General features: G+C 42.7%; 1 protein-coding gene across 8 annotated transcripts in view; it reads right to left on the minus strand.

Moving 5' to 3' along the window:
* LOC143345876 (SUN domain-containing ossification factor) overlaps positions 1-18,174 on the minus strand; it is a 177,956-nt gene that overhangs the window by 13,049 nt on the left and 146,733 nt on the right. The gene's annotated exons all lie outside the window — the stretch shown is intronic.

Consider the following 18,174-nt stretch of genomic DNA (forward strand, 5'->3'; position numbering starts at 1 on the left):
TAAGTAGTGGACAGATCAAATTAAACAATAGTAAGATCATCTTACAAAAAACCAGACTAGGTTGGATAGTTACCAGCGAATCAGATCTACAACCATCTTACAAGACCACAGTAGTAAATTCATTTCATGTAACATCATTGTTAGACAAAACACTAAACAAATTCTGGGAAGTAGAAGAATTCGCAGATAAGGTATATTTATCAGAAGAAGAAAGGGCCGCGGAAAATTTATTTGAACAGGGCACCGTCCGAGAAAATGATGGGCGGTATTGCGTAAGATTACCCTTTAACGAACGCAAACAACTGTTAAGGAGTTTACGCGATACAGCATTGAAAAGATTCTACGCCTTAGAACGTAAATTACATTCAGATCAAGAGTTATTAACAGCATATCGGGAGTTTCTAAGGGAATACGAACAATTAGGACATATGACACAGGTCAACGCAGACAATTCCGCTGAGGATTTCTACCTGCCGCACCACGCGGTAATAAAAGAGTCTAGCGAGATCACTAAGGTACGCGTAGTATTCGACGCCTCAGCGAAAACATCGACAGGTATAACACTAAATGACGCATTAGTAAATAGGCCCATCCTACAAGATACCCTATACAAAATTTTACTCAGATTTCGATCGCATGCATATGTTTTAACAGCAGACATCGAAAAAATGTTCCGTCAGGTTAGAATACATGCGGACGACAGGAAATATCAAAGAATTTTGTGGCGCAATTCGAGGGAACAAACAATCAAAATATACGAATTAAACACAGTAACATACAGAACCACGTCAGCTCCATTTTTATCTGTGTGTTGTTTACAACAGTTAGCAGTTGATGAGCAAGATAATTTCCCCATGATGGCAGCGATATTCAAATCAGATTTTTATGTAGATGATTTGCTCACCGGAGTACCTACACGTGAACAAGCATTATCAATTCGCGAAGAAACCATAGCGTTAGCAAGAATAGGCGGATTTAATTTAAGAGAGCGGGCGTCAAACGAGAAGAGTCCGATCGAAGATTGAACACTAATCAATCAAGAGTGCACTCTATCCTTAGACACAGACGAAACTAAGAAGGCACTAGGTATATATTGGAAACCAAGGACAGACGAAATACGATACAATATAAAACTGACCGACGGCAATCCTCGACCTACGAAACGGACAATACTACTACAGATCGCCCAATTATTCGACCCGTTAGGGCTATTAGGACCGGTTATCGTCCGCGCAAAAATTATCATGCAACTATTGTGGAAGGCTGACCTAGGCTAGGATGAATCCGTGCCCCAATCTATCCATACCATGTGGCTCGACGCCGCGGAAAACTATCATTGACAACCCAGTAGAAATACAGATGCATGGATCCTGTGACGCTGGTGAAGCGGCTTATGGCGCGTGTGTTTACTTGAAGTCAACTAATCATCAAGGAGAATGCAAAGTTAGTTTGTTGTGCGCGAAATCAAAGGTTGCCCCGGTAAAACAATATCATTGCCTCGCTTAATCAAAGAAACACTTAATGCAATGACCCACCTCGGAATTAAAGGGATCGTGTTATGGTCGGACTCAACGATAGCATTAAATTGGATTAGAACTCCACCGCATCTGTTAAAAATATTTGTTGCCAATAGGATAAACGAAATCCAAGAGCAAACAGATATTGAAAATTAGCGTCATATTTCTAATGTCGAAAATCCGGCAGATTTCATATCCAGAGGATAGACACCCCTACATTTTCTTAATAACCTAAGGTGGTTAAAGAGGCCGCAGTGGCTTTCACAGGCCGAACGAACCTGGCCATTTATTACAATACCTCCTATAGAATTACCAGAAACTCGTAGCTTCAAGATTTTAGTACCAAGAATTGATACAACGGATTTCGTTAATAGATTTTCAGCAATAAATAAACTCAACAGGGTACTAGCATACATATTACGTTTCTATAATAATTGCAAGAATAAAAACAAAGTTGCGGGCGAATTAACAAATTTCGAGATTTCTAATGCACATATACATATAATAAAATTAACACAAGCACAAGAATTTACCCAAAAATTAAGAGATTTGAAGGAAAGTAGGGAACTAAATAAGACAAGCAAATTACTCAACTTGACACCATTCATTGACGAGAAGGGTTTAATTCGAGTCGGCGGCCGGTTAAAACACGCGTCCATAAATCATTCACACAAACACCCGATTTTATTACCACGCAACAATCACATTACAAAATTAATAGTTAAGCACGAAGATTTAAAACATTGGCACGCGGGCATACAAGCAACTCTAAACGCAGTTAGACAACGACATTGGCCAATAGATGGCAAAAATCTCACACGTAAAATAATTCATACCTGCGTAAATTGCTTTAAAGCCACTCCCAAGCTATCACAGTATGTTATGAGAAATCTACAGAAGGACCGTGTGACACAAACACGGCCATTCGAAAACACCGGGGTCGATTATTGCGGACCATTCTTTTTAAAGGAGCGACAACATAGAAATGTGAAGAAAATTAAGGGTTACGTAGTAGTATTTCTATGCTTTGCCACAAAGGCTGCTCATCTAGAATTAGTGACTGATTTAACCATAGAAGCATATATAACCGCAATAAAACAATTTTTCGCGAGAAGAGGAAAATCCCGAACCTTATACTCCGACAACGGGAGCAATTTCATAAGCGCGAACAACGAAATTATTGAAATAACTGCATTCTTAAACTCAAACGACCATAAAGGAAAAGTAAAACAATACTTGAGCAATGAAGGTGTCAACTGGTCATTCTCTCCACCCCGTTCGCCCCATTTCGGGGGTCTGTGGGAAGCCGCAGTGAAGGCCTTTAAAAAACATTTAAAAGCTACTATAGGCGATGCACTGTTCACATATGAACAAATGAATAGCATAATAATCGAGATCGAGGCAATCCTGAATTCCCGACCATTAACACCCATATCCTCTGATCCTAACGACTACCTAGCTCTAACACCCGCGCACTTCCTAATTGGTGATTCGTTACAAACCCTACCGGAATATGAGTGGACAAATGTACTCACGAATAGGCTGTCATTGTGGCAGCACGCTCAAAGGATTAAGCAACATTTCTGGAGTAGATGGCATCGAGAGAATTTGCACGAGCTCCATACCCGATGTAAATGGCATACTGGCAACAATAAAAATATCAAGGAAGGGATGCTAGTCCTGGTGAAAGAGGACAATCTACCACCGTTGCAGTGGAGATTAGGTAGAGTCTTGGAGGTGCATCCAGGAGACGACCACATAACTCGTGTAGTGACAATAAGAACACCGTTAGGAGTGTATAAACGAAGTGTGAAAAGACTTGCGCCACTACCAATAGATTGTATATAACAAATGCACAATACATAACAGTATAACTTAGTCATAAGGATTAGTTTAGATTCAGAACAATTGTAGATCAAACCCACTATACGTAATTTTTATAGAATTATCAATACCTCATAATGTTATAGTATTAAGTATTCAGTTTTGCCTGCAGTGCAATTGTTCGCTGTTTCTAGACTTTTAGGTCTTTTGAACATGACCGTTCAAGGGGGCCAGCATGTCGCGTTGCGAGCCCTCCGTTATAACCACCAAACAACAAACGATCCCAAACTCTGAAATAGCCTTTTACAACCATCATATACCAAAATTTGTTCTTTCCATACCTCCGTACCAGATGTCAAGCAGTTGCGCGTCGAGCTCGTTTACGAACATTTTTTTCAGCAATTAGGATACAATAGCACTTCCGCGCGACCATCGTCACATCCCAAAACCGAAAATTTTGGTAACACCCACACCACCACCCCCTCTCGTAGGGGCTGACTGTTCCCGCCTTACAAATTTGTCACCAATCAGCGTTTTTTTGTACATTAGTAACCGCCCTCTTAGAATCGTATAAAGAGCGATGCTCACGCAGAAAATAAAGCACTCTAAGAAAAAATTTTCGAATTATCAAAAAGCAAACCACTATACATTTATTTCGAGTCACCACATTGCCGATCCAACATAACCTTAAATACAGTCCACTTTCAAATTAAAATAATCACACAAAGTTAACTCGGCGTGTGACGTACAGTCCTCCGCTGACTTGAAGTCTCGCGGAAGGAATGCGGGAGAAGTAGAGGGGATACACGTATTCCCACGCACACATTGATCTCTAGCTCGCTATTCGTCGCGGCAGTTACACACACGCGTGGACCGCCTGAGAGCAAGGGAGCGAGTTAGATAAATGGGTGGTCCGACTCCCTTCGCCCCTGTGTCGTCCCGCGAGACTTCAAGTCAGCGGACCACTGTACTTGTTTCACCTTTCGAACACCGTCGGTGGAAAACACGTACACGACACATATAAACAATTTTTTCGTATCATCAATAGTTATTGAAATATCGCAAATGTCACACTTTAGCTGGGACACCCTATATATAAACGTACGTGAAATAATTCACGAGTACACATGTATACACATGCATCCAATACACGTTCAAAACCGCAATCTCTTCTGTTTAAATATCGCTTGAGTCCGAGACGTAGAAATTCGGCCGCGATGCCGGTATCTATTTTGCATTCACGTAATTCTAGATGGTTGTGCTGGCGTCGAATATTTTCGTCGTTCAGATTAGTATACCGCGGCTATCTACGTGTTTTTTCCAGCTAGCTTCATTGGAATTCTCGGGTTTTAGAACAAATTCTAGGAATTGTGTTGTTAGTGCCGAGAGAGAGAGAGAAAAGAGATCTATCGAAAAAAGATCGATAGACGAAACGCGGCAGCGCCGCGCCGTGGCTACGCGGTGGGTAGCTGCCCGGACACAGTAGCGCGATGCGTCACTAACCGGGTTCTGCGCCTGCGCGACGGAGCCGGCCGCGGCCATCGCTGCTTGCAGATCGACACGGTTCATTCTTGAGCCGTCGACGATCGAGAGCAGACTCTGTGACGGTCTCGTTCCCGTTGATGTAAGAGCTCCGAGGAGAACGAGTCGATCTCTCTCCTCGTAATTGAATCAATTTGCGGACATTAATTTATTGGAAAATCTCGTCATAGCGACTTGAGATTTTCCCAAAAAAAGGACAATCTGCCTGTTGTTGAAGCGATCGACGTGCACACAGCGCGTGACGCGATCGTAGACACAGGATAGAGATTGAACGTTATAGTTCGTTGCTGCGACTGTGACGTTAGGGATTCGTTGCGAAGCACTTAGAGTCTCTTCCAAATTAATACGGTTTGAGTCACTGAAAGGTAGATACCGACATACTGGTATCGTCTAATGGTGGTTTGCCGTTCGAAGGGATCGAAAAACCCACTCAAATCACCCGTCTGGTGTGCCATATATGTAGAGGGCACCGGCTCGTGGAGTGGAAGTTTCGACCCGTTAGAGCTATACGGCGTAGGAGCAACCGGAAGATAGATATCCAGGGAAGGATATCACTTCGTGGTGCTCTCCGTGCATCGGGCTTCGGAGATCCCGCTCCAATATACCGTCATGAGGTGACGATCGTTTGAGCACAAGCGTACGGTGGAGCAAAGGGTTCGAAGAGCCATCCTTCCACCTCTACACCTACTACCCGCTGTAAGTCGACCACACTGGGCTGTGACCGTAGGGTGGTTGGTATTGCAGAGAATTTCGTCCTAACTCGATGAGCCGCAGACCAATTCCTCAGTCCATAGGAGCCTGCGTCGAGGTAGCCACGGCTGGCTGCCGGGCGTTCCTTCGTGGAAGGAATCGCTGTCGAGGCAGCTGCGTGGGCAGGCTACAGGTCGCTCCTGAGGAGCCACCGTCGAGGTAGCCGCACCAGAACAAGAAGTGGGTGGTATCCATACGCCACCCACACGGTGGACGTGCTCGCGGGATATAGCCTCTTGGAGCCCTACAACTTCCATTTTGTTTCCCGTCCGTGGCATTGCGAAGTGAACCCGGTAGAACGGAGGGAAACCTCGTCTACCCGGTTGTGTGCGTCGGTGAGATCGTAGAAAACGAATATCACCGACCAAAAAGCAAAATAATACAATCTACTTGCTATTGCGCTAAATAGCCAGTTAGCTCTACCCTCCAGGCACACCAGACTGTAGGTGGAGCGCGAGGTAAGCAGCTGACGAGCGCGCGATTGTTGACTTGGCCGCAAAAATATTTATTTGCCGGAATCTTTTGTTTCAGAAAGCCTCCGCAGTAAAGTAAAAATTGGAGACAAAAAATAGGAGACGCCCAGCCGAAAAAGTGCCACCGTCCAAGATTTTTGTTTTCCGTTTTCGTTTTGTTTTACATTTTTGTACCATATATTTTTGATACTTTTTTTGTAAAATAAAAACTTTATTGAAAAAACTTGTAACAATTTCACTCCCTGTCTGTTCCCTCATCCGGACCTACGTTAGAATCCCTAAGTACTCTAACATCTTCTATGTATCCAGTGCAAAATCGAACTTTCGCAGCTTTACTGCCTGTCAATCACACGGGGAGCTTCCAACAGTGGAAATTGTTTCTGAAACGGTAGTGGGTACAAGTTATAGTACATACCTAGTATCAAAAACCTCTAAAGGGTTTCTCCAAATGGGCCTTCGTTTTGGTTTAAAGTTTTGTACATACCTAGTAATGAATTGTGGATAAGTCGGTAGAGCGGTTGATTATGAATCTGAAGGTAGTACGATTGAATCCTTGTTGTTGCTATTTCTTTTTTCTTTTTTAATCCAAATTTATTTTTTCATTTAATCTTAATCCTATATAATATCAATATTTATCGTAAAACAAAAAACATAAATTTTTAATATAGAAAATAGGAGCACAGTAATAAAATAGCAGTATGTGCAGCATCCCTTCAAGGCTGCGTCCGGCTATCATTGACCGCAGTACTGGATGTAGCGACCTCGAGGAGGTTCTGAGGAGCATTGGGGGCCTAATAGGTAGGAAGCTGGCCCTACGCACCCGTTTGGTTGTTCAGGCTGCAGAGGAGGTGAACTCCTACATGGTGCATCCCTAAGTGGCGCATAGGGGCAGCCACTGGGGTGAGATGCAGGGATGGAGTCATCAGCCTGTGAAGGCCGGTGGCTGCCCAGGACCGCTGGCGCTAGTAACCCGGCGTCTGCGGTTGAGTGAGGATGTGATGGAAGGAGTGTTTACCATGGAGTACTCCGGAATGGGCCTGAAAAGACATGGCACGACGGGGGACTCTGTGATTCCGCACTAGAGTTCCCGACCCCCCCGTCAAGCGTCTGAAGATGGTCACCGCGGGTGTCCATTAGAATTTCCCCGCATTAACCAAAAATAAGGGTTGGGGTGGTGCTGGCAGTATCAGTGGGCATTGCCAATTCTTTCAACACTCTGCCCTGAAAGGAGATAAGGAGGGGGCTAGAATACTACCAAGTCCCCCCTTACCTCGCGGCAGTGGTCGAGGATTATCTTCGCAGCAGGTGAATCGAGTATCAGGTGAAAGGTGTATAAACTTTTCCATTATGAAAGCTTCTCAAATAAGTATGTACTACATTTTTGAAAAGTTCTTACTTTTTCATCGTATATATCTGTATAGTTATCAATATTTGAAAATAACCAATAATTCAATAATGTTCTTTACAATTATGTGACTTTTGTAGGATGATCAACCTGATGACTCAATACCGATAAGCGTATCGGAACCGCTGCATCCAAAATGAATAATTATAAGTCAGATTTGTTTTTCACATTTTTATCTTATTACAAAATTCTGGATGAAGTACACAAATGTCTCATCCAGGACTAGTCATCCACAGACAGTCATCAGGTACTAAGGGTCACCGACATCCTCTCCTCAGCGAAAAGCCTAATATATAAGGACTAGCATCGTTAGAGCACGAAGATTATTCTTTCAACCCTATTACGGTAGCAGTTTATCCGAAACTGTTTGTTTCCGCGTCGTTCTATGTGTGCCCGGAGTGTACGTTTCTCGCCAGGATTCGAACACTTCATTAACGAATTTGTTATATGTACTTTAGGGTGAGTCCCGGTAATCGTTTTCGATCACAGATCGACACCACAAATCAGTGGTGATCTGTGATGTCTCACTAGAGTTCCCGGTCCCTCGCCAGGCGTCTGAGGACGGTCACCGTGACTATCATAAATAATCTATTCTCTGTCTGTATTCAGTTGAAACAGTACGATCAAAGGCAACACAGCGTAATATTCACAGCTGTTTTTACATTATATACGATATAATTAAGTTTTTCCTTCATTTTATTAATTTTAAGAGTTATTTCAACTTTAGTTTATACTTATCGTGTGTTAATATTAGTATATATTTAGTGTATGTATTATATAACAATATATCGGAGAAACTATTTCATTGGCCATTTCTCTAGGGCGACTTGTATTAAATCCTCTCGGGCGACCAAGCCTCTGTCTCGCCACTCTACGCATTTCTTGTTTTTCTTAACTCTTTGAACTAAATAAACTAATAACTGTTAACTATCAAACAAACACTTTAACAACACGAAAGAATGTACAACGTCAACCGATGAGTCCTTTGCAGGGATTCTTTTTCTAATTTTCCCGCACGTCCTTTCTGTCTAGAAACCCTTTTAATTCTGTTATTTTCTTTTTCGAATACTTCTTTTTTGAAACGTTCTGGTAACCAGACAACCAACTCGACCACCTTCAAAGGCCACATCCAAACGTCAACGCCAACCAGACGCACGTTTGCGTTTCCGATGACATTCCTCGCATCGATTATATTTAAATATCGATTAGAGCCAACATAACTTTATTTACACAATGTGAAATAATATTCCATTTGAGAACAAACACTTTTTAATGGATTCCGACTAATATATACATTAGTATTACTTATTAGTAATAGTTTTAGTATTAGTAATAAATTTATTAGTGGTGTTACATATCATTCATGTATGGGACCGAAACGTTTGGTGGCTTGAGCGTTGGCCCGATCATCTAGCGTACAACCCCTCGGACGGGATTGACTCATGCCGTATGTGAACACCCGGCCCAATTTTCATTGCCTTATATGGTAATGCCCCGCCACTATAAGGGCTCAATTTCCAGTATACAGGATATCCCGTAAATGATGTAAGAGCCGGAAATGTGGGGTAGCTGAGACGATTCTGAACAACAATTTCCTTTGCAAAAATGTCGGATGGGGCTTTGTTTTTTAATTATTAACGAAAAACACTGACGAATCACGGCGCGCGGCTGCCGCGCGCTCAGGGCCGTCCGAACTAAGAGAGCCACCGTGTCGGGTAGGTAGCAAGATGTGCATCGGAGATACGTCGAGGAACGAATACCAATAATTAAAAATACTACCACCGCAACTGTTACCTCTGTGGATTGGAGAAATCAGCCAGCTAAATCGAATTTATTAATTATTTGTATTCGCTGTTTCCAAGGAAGAAGGAATAAAATGTGGGAAGATGCTCTCGGAATTTTTAGGATATTAATTCTTCGCACCTGAGTAACGCTTCTCGCCAGTGTGTTAAAATTAAAATAAGAATTATTTTCAGAAAATTAAAATAAATACGGTAAGAACCATTTGTAACCGTTTGTTATTAAAAACTGTACTGGAAAAGCAGACTGGATTTGTGCGTACCGAAACATTTCTCGAATGCAAAGCTGAAAATAAGGCCCGGTTAATGTACCCCTGTTGATCACGGAAAGGTCGAAGACCCCAATAAAAATCAGCTGATGGGACAGCCCGGTCACTGCACGCGCTCCTTACCCCGAAAATGTAAAAGTGAAAAGTGCTAGTGACCGTGCTGTGAAGTGTTTTCGAGGTAAGAAGCGGGTGCAGTGACCGGGCCGTCCCATCAGCTGATTTTGATTGGGGTCTTCGACCTTTCCGTGATCGACAGGGGTGCACTAACCGGCTCTATTGCAACTTGCAAGTAAATGGGTAAGGCGAATTTCAATTATTTCTCTATTAACTCCTTGCATTCAAGGAATGTTTCGGTACGCACAAATCTAGTCTAATTTTCCAGTATAGTTTTTAATAACAAACGGTTACAAATGGTTCTTACTGTATTTATTTTAATTTTCTGAAAATAATTCTTATTTTAATTTTAAGACACTCTGGCGAGAAGCGTTACTCGGGTGCGAAGGATTAATTTCCTAAAAATTCCGAGAGCATCTTCCCACATTTTATTCCTTCTTCCTTGGAAACAGCGAATACAAATAATTACTAAATTCGATTTAGCTGGCTGATTTCTCCAATCCGCAGAGGTAACAGTTGCGGTGGTAGTATTTTTAATTATTGGTATTCGTTCCTCGACGTATCTTCGATGCACATCTTGCTACCTACCCGACACGGTGGCTCTCTTAGTTCGGACGGCCCTGAGCGCGCGGCAGGCGCGCGCCGTGATTCGTCAATGTCTTTCGTTAATAATTAAAAAAAGAAGTCCCATCCGACATTTTTGCAAAAGAAATTGTTGTTCAGAATCGTCTCAGCTACCCCACATTTCCGACTCTTACGCCATTTACGGGACACCCTGTATAAGGGCCGCGTTTTCTTACTCGGGGAGCTCAGTTTTTCTCAAAACCTCTCGAGACGACGTCACTTTGACATTCGAAGCAAGATCGGGCTATAATCCTGTTCGAGCAACTACTCACCCTAGCGGTTTTAATTGTGAGTGTTCAATCGACTAATCGAATGAGTAGCTCCCGCGAACGCACCGCGTGAAAACCGATTTATAATTCTCGCCGTCGCGTCGTGGCAATCTAGCAATAGTACCAGTTCTGTTAATATACCACTATACTTGAGCATCGTATAGAATATATTCAAGTAGTTATCCTGACTTGCATTATTCAATTAATACAACCCTGAACCATATTAACAGTAAGACGAGGAGTATCTCACGAACCCGGTACACCTCTACCGCTCGGGGTGTACCATTACGACAGAGCAAGATCCTAAAACTTCCTAAAAACCTACGTGGCTCCCAGGGTATAAAGCCCCTGGTTCGTCCACTCCTTCTAGCGGCTCCCAGGGTATAGAGCCCCTGGTTCGTCCACGTAACCTACTCCTATGGCTCCCAGGGTATAGAGCCCCTGGTTCGTCCAGAACTCCTCTCTCTGTCCCAACCATACCTAAAACCACCGGTCGAGTACTGCCCTCGACCGAATCCAGGATCTCGCGCTCACGCTCGTAACAGTGGTAATAAGTTCATATACAGGGTGTCCACGCTAAAGTGTGACAGTCGCGATATTTCAATAACTATCGACGATACGAAAAAATTGTTTATATGTAAATTGCAGGATAAAATGGGATTTCTGTTTTGGTGTAATCGAAAATTTTTTTATGTTATTAATTTAAAAGATATGATGACGAAGTTTCGTTTTTTAAATGGAACAATATATTTTTTTTCCTTTCCAAAACTAATTTATTAAGCTTTTATGTATTCACCCGATTTTGATTAGTTTTCAAGATATAACGCTTAGGAATATACTAATTTTTAACGGAGACGTTTAAACCGTCTCGGCTTAAATGTTAAGTCATAAAAGCGGTCCTATTGTTGCAGTGTTTGACTTTTCCTGTTGAAATCGATAGCAAGGGTCTACGCTCGGAACGGCAGGCTCGAAAAGTAAGAAACATGTAAAGTATTGTCCATCACGATCTATGTTTACCGCATCGAGGATGGTGTCATTAATAAGTTGGATAGTTAATACTTTCCATGTTTCTTACTTTTCGGGCCTGCCGTTCCGTGCGTAGACCCTTGCTATCGGTTTCAACAGGCAGAGTCAAACACCGCAACAATAGGACCGGATTTGTGACTTACCACTCAAGCCGAGACATCTCCGTTGAAAATCAGTAAATTTCTAAGCGTTATATCTTGAAAATTAATCAAAATCGGGTGAGTACATTAAAGCTTAATAAATTCGTATTGAAAAGCACTATCGCATGATCCAAACAAAAATATATAGTTCTATTTAAAAAAACGAGACTTCACTATCATATTGTTGCGCCGGGGCGAGGCGTTTCTTAATAAACCCATAATAACACAAGAAATACAATGTAACACACAACTTATAAACACAAACTAGAAACTTTATTAACACACAAATGGAATGACCGTCCACTACGAGGACTCTCGCGATACTCTCTTTCAAATCGTTGCCGGTTCCTCTAGCAACCGGAAGACACGGGACCTCGCTTCCGCTCGTTCGAAGGGGCAGCTTCACATCGTTGCGGAACAGCCTTCACGTTGCCGCAACAATATCTTTTAAATTAATAATATAAAAAAATTTTCGTTTACGCCAAAACAGAGATCCCATTTTATCCTGCAATTTACATATAAACAATTTTTTCGTATCGTCGATAGTTATTGAAATATCGCGACTGTCACACTTTAGCGTGGATACCCTGTATATGTGTTTAAATATCACGTTAATTTGATGTATTCAAATATAGAATAAAATTCGTTGAGCTGTATTGTTTCGGTGTACGTAACCGCCCAGAGAATTCTCAGTCGCAGAATCCGTTACGCGGAACAATACGAGTTAGAAAAACCAAGATTCTCAGGTTTTTTCACAAAGTCACGCGATCGACCTAATAATGTTTAATTTTGAACGAGCGTTACGACGCAAATATATAAAGAGGGTATGAAGACAATATATTGGGCAGAGACAAACAAATTAGCGACAGCGCCGCGCACCGGAGGATTCACCTCCTGTGTCCACATTTTTTACTGTCTGTGCTCATCCGTCATTTTTAAGCTGGTTCCTGCTGAGAGCGAATCGAACTTCGATCTCGCTCCGCACAGCCTACGCTATATCCGAAAAGTTTAGAGTTCTCAAAGTTTTCGTCGAAATAAAGAACTACGAAACCGACGTTAAACTGGTGCAGATCGCGAGTCAATCACGCACAGTTAAGACTTTCGTGCTCCGATCTTGTGCTATTAATCGATCAAGTCATTGAATGATCCCATTTGAAACTGTCGCTGCCATTTGATTGCCGCTATTGACACTCATTTTCCACGTATCACTTAAAAGCGATCGTGTAAAAGGAATCGAGAGAATCTCTCGTTTTCCTCTTCATTGTCTCACGGCTTTGGAGCCAGCCATAGGGTGCCCTCGAGTCGGAGCTTGGGACTCCACGAATTCCCAGCATACGGCATATTGGTTCAAAGGGCCGTCTCCTCAAATACCGCTGGGGTCCCATAGAGGCACACTTGCGGAGAAGTTCGAAAACTTTGGCCAGCTCGAACGTCATTCCAAGACCGCCAGTGTAACTCATACACGTTCACTGTGCGTAAAACGCTGTGCAGTGAACATCGTGGTGTAACCATTTTTAATCAGTCAGTCGCTACGTGCGCAGTTAAAGTATTACACTGCACTGCGTTTCGTACGCATACGAAGGTGGTGAGAAATCACGGATCAGGTATATTTGGAGCCTTACAACCTCCACTTGTTGCCCCCATCCGAGACAATCAAGCCCAGCAGTGGTGAAAGAATCGAGATTCAATCTCTTCTTCCCAATTGCAATCAAACGTTTTTCGATTTACGAGAAACATTCACATACGGTCCCCTAGCATATGTTGGATGACCAACCTGATGACTCAATGCGGATAAGCGTATCGAAACCGCTGCGTCCAAAATAACTGAGTCAGTCTTGTTTTTCACATTTCTATCTTAAGTAATCCTGGACGAAGTACACAAATGTCTCATCCAGGACGAGTCATCGACAGTCAGTCATCAGGTACTAAGGGTCACCGACATCCCCTCCTCAGCGAAAAGCCTAATATATAAGGACCAGCATCATTAGAGTAGGGGCTTTTTACTTTCAACCCTATTGCGGTAGCGGTCGATGAAAACAGTTATTTCCGCGTCGTTCTGTATGTGTGTCCGGAGTGTACGTCTCTTACCCAGATCCCAACACATAGCTGCGTTTAGCAGCGGCTGTAATCCCCCCTCCTGAGCACGACAAGCAAAACTAGAAGCGCATGGGACAAAGCGAGACGCGTGATGCGATAAGCGTTATATACTTTTTGTAATTGTAATTGTAAATATTAATAATATAGTTTATATCGTTAAGTTTAGTGTCCGAATATTTGAATCCAACCACACGCCTGTGATCATCCTTGGCATCCTTACAAATAAATTATTAAACCCTCACGAACTTAACAATATGCATGTTATGAACAAAAAATATTATAGAGAAACAAATTTTACTACATTTTTAACTTCACTGAAACTAGGATTCGTTGATTAAAACATTAGAAAAATACTAAAAAAATCATGCTTTGTTCGACAAGCTTGGACTAAAAGCAATCTTAAAACTATCCTAAAAGCGGATGATTATATCTTTTGATAGTATACATTCATAAAAATTGCAAAATTGTTTACACTTATCTATGCTTGATAAATATCAAGAAATTTTCACAATTTGACACACTCATTTTTAAGAGTGGATTTTATCCCCTGGGCACCCGTTTCGATAAAATTGGTGTAAAGTATCCAAAAGTAGAAAGTTCAAACTTTAAAATGCTTCTTTCCACATCAAATTTCAATGAATATTAACGAAATTCTGGGAATCTGAAGATTGAGAAAATTTCGTAATAGGCATGTCCGGCTTTTCGGGTCAAATACCCCACTGTGTGTTGGGACGCACTCAGGGAAGGCCAAACGCCTCGCGGAGGAGGAGATACAACGCGTTGTTGGCTGAATCAGGAGGATGTGGTTGAAGATGGCGATCCATAAGACCGAGGTGATAGCTTTTTATTCACCTCGGCAGGATCCGCCCCCCCCCCCTCCCTTGGTCCGGATAGGTGAGGCTCATATCGAGGTGAAGCCCCAGAAGAAGTATCTGGGGTTGATCCTCAATAGCCACTGGCTCTTCGGGGAGCTCTTCCGCTGTCTGGACCACCAATTGGAGAGACTAGTCAGCGCTTTAGGCCAAATTCTCCCCAACCTGAGGGGTCCGGCAAGCCGAGTTCGCCGCTTTTATGTAACCATGGTACAATCGGTAGCCTTGTAGGAGGCCCCCGTCTGGGCAGATTACCTGAGAGGGCTGGTGGCTGCAACTTCGCATGGCATCCCGGAGGTCGGAGCAAAAGCTCCCGCGGACCAAACACCGGTATGATTGTGTTGCGTGTGTGAATGTGTCATGGGTGTGTGAATGAGTCACCGTGGAGTTTTAGCCGGTAAGTGTCCATGAGGATTTCCCCACGAAAAAAAAAATATGGTCGAGCGGGAACCGGGCTTGGGTGAATTGAAGCGCCAACACGGCAATCCATGCTGCTCGCATGGCAGAAGCGATTGACCTTGCCAATTGCGGGACATCGAACTCTCGGGACTGTTCGGCCACTCCTCCTTGTGGAGTGGCTGGGTATAGGCCATGAAAACCTCACCTTCTCGTTGGTGCAGGTATGCTTCGGGCATGGCAGCTTCAGGGAGTACCTGCACTGAATAGGGAAGAAGTCGACAGCGCGTTGCTGCCATTGTGGTGCCGAGCAGAACACGACGCACCATACTCTGGAGGTATGTTCTGCATACTATCAGTGTCCATAGTGGCGATATGGACAATTAATTCAGAATTCACCTGATAATGACTAATACAGAAAAATATACAGGGTGTTCGGCCACCCCTGGAGAAAATTTTAATGAGAGATTCTAGAGGCCAAAATAAGACGAAAATCAAGAATACGAATTTGTTGATTGAGGCTTCGTTAAAAAGTTATTAACGTTTAAAGTTCCGCCCGTAGAATGGCAATCCGCAAACAGTTGCATTCGCGGATTTTTGTGCACAACATTGTGTTGTAGCGGCTGAGAGATGACAGATAATCGATAAGGTAGGAACCATTGTATGAATGAAGTGTGAATGACTATTTGGGCAATGGGATGGCGGACGAGCGAGAGTGGGAGTACAAAGCGTGTGAGCGATATATCGCCATTGTTGGTGCGAGCCATGCGCGTAGAGGGTTGAGTGACAAATGTAAATTATCATAAGAATAAAATTGATAGTACAAATAGCAAATTTCAAATATTCTGCCACGTGTAAGTGAGACGTAACAAAGTGGTGATTCCGATTTGCACAATTCAAAAGAAAAAAACGAAGAATAACCGTCGGCCACGTGGCAAACGAAACCGAGGCTGAATACGGAAGAAAACGAGCCGATCGCCGGAAAGCTAGAAGCAAACAAGGTAAGCATAAAAATTCCACCATTCTGGGTAGATAAGTCAGAAATATGGCTTTATCAAGTCGAAGCACAATTCCATACCAGTAACATAACAAGCGAAGACACAAAATTCAATTACCTCGTGGCGCAACTAGAACCTAAATTCGTAGAAACCATATGCGACATAATTAAAAGCAGGAATGACGAAAAATATACACTGGCAAAATAGAGACTCGTAGACACGTATAAAGAAAGCGAAAATAAACGAATCAAACGATTAATTACTGGTATGGAGTTGGGCGACATGAAACCTAGTAGTTAGTTGCTTCGCAAAATGAGACCACTAGCAGACGTTGAGGACGTTTCAGACAGGGTTCTGAGAACAGTATGGCTAGAAAAAATGCCAGAAGTGGTAAGAAGCGTACTAATAGTCAGCGCGGAACCGTTAGAGAGACTGGCAGAAATGGCGGACAAGATGGTGGAAACAGTAGCGTACGTGGCAATAGCCACTATTGTTGTAGCAGCAACACTCCTATTAATGAATTACTACAAAAAATATCAGCCTTGGAACAACAAATTGCAGCGTTAAGTTGTCGGCAACGGCCACAATCAAGAAGCCGAAATACTAATCGGGATCGTGACGTCAGCCGAAGCAGATCCAGAAGAAGGTTTAACCCCGAGGGAAAATACTGTTACTATCATTTCAGATTTGGAAACAGATGCCAGCCAGAAAAATGCAAACAACCTTGCAGCCGGAAGGTTTCGGGAAACTCGAGCCAGCAGTAGACGAAGCGGCAAAGCCTGCTGCAATTGGCGAAATGGAGTGACGCAAGTTCCGGCTATTCGTGAAGTATAGAAAATTGTCCCCGCAGGACCAAAGGCAAAAGGGCCCTGTGAGTATAAGCTATACGTAGCAAACGGCACCGAAATACCAACATTTGGCATAAAATCGCTGACACTGGATTTGGGCTTGAGTCGCCCATTTCAGTAGCCATTTATAATAACAAAAGTCAGCAAAGGAGTACTCGGAGCTGATTTCTTAAATGAATTTCAATTAGTAGTCGACATCCACAAAAAACAATTAATTGATGGCATCTCACGACTGGCCTCAAAAGGCGAAATAGTATCGGTAATCAACGATCACAAAATTAATACGGTAAATCAACTATCAAAATTTTCAGAACTGCTCCGCTTATACCCAAGCATCGCTAAATCGAAGATTGCACCAAAAGCAGCTAAACACCAAGTCCAACACTACATAGTCACAACTGGACAACCGGTATACTCGAGGGCACGGCCATTAGATCCGAAGAGACTAGGAATAGCAAAGCAAGAATTCAGATATTTGCTAGACAATGGCATCATAATGCCATCGAAATCACGATGGGCCAGCCCACTGCATCTCGTCAACAAGAAGGACGGCACGGTAAGACCTTGTGGCGACTATAGACTACTCAACGCACGAACAGTTCCGGATCGCTATCCAGTTCCGAGAATCGAAGACTTTCAGTCTATTTTACAAACTAAACTCATATTTTCAAAAATTGACTTAATCAAAGCGTACTACCAACTACCGATCACGGAAGAGGACAAACATAAAACAGCAATCATTACATCATTCGGACTATACGAATTTAACGTCATGAGTTTCGGACTTCGTAACGCGCCGTCCACATTCCAAACATTTATTAACGAAGTATTCCAGGGTATCCATTTTGCATTTCCCTATATAGACGATATACTAGTAGCCTCAACATCACAAAAGAGTGGCCTACGTATCAATACATCCAAGTCGATATTGGGAGTAGACCAGATAGAATTTTTGGGACATCGCATTACGGCGAATGGATCCCGCCCACTGTCACAAAAAGTCCAGGCAATACTAAATTATAAAATACCTGAAACTATTAGTGACTTACGCATATTCTTAGGTATGGTTAACTTTTATCAGAGATACCTAAAGGATGTCGCATTGACGTAAGCACCGCTCCACGAGTTGTTGCAGGACGCAAAAAAGAGAGATCGGAGAAAGGTGCCATGGATAGAAGAGACGATAAAGCAATTCGAAAAATGTAAAACAG

This window comes from Colletes latitarsis, chromosome 9, assembly GCF_051014445.1.
Source record: "Colletes latitarsis isolate SP2378_abdomen chromosome 9, iyColLati1, whole genome shotgun sequence".
In the NCBI taxonomy this organism is placed as follows: Eukaryota; Metazoa; Arthropoda; class Insecta; order Hymenoptera; family Colletidae; genus Colletes; species Colletes latitarsis.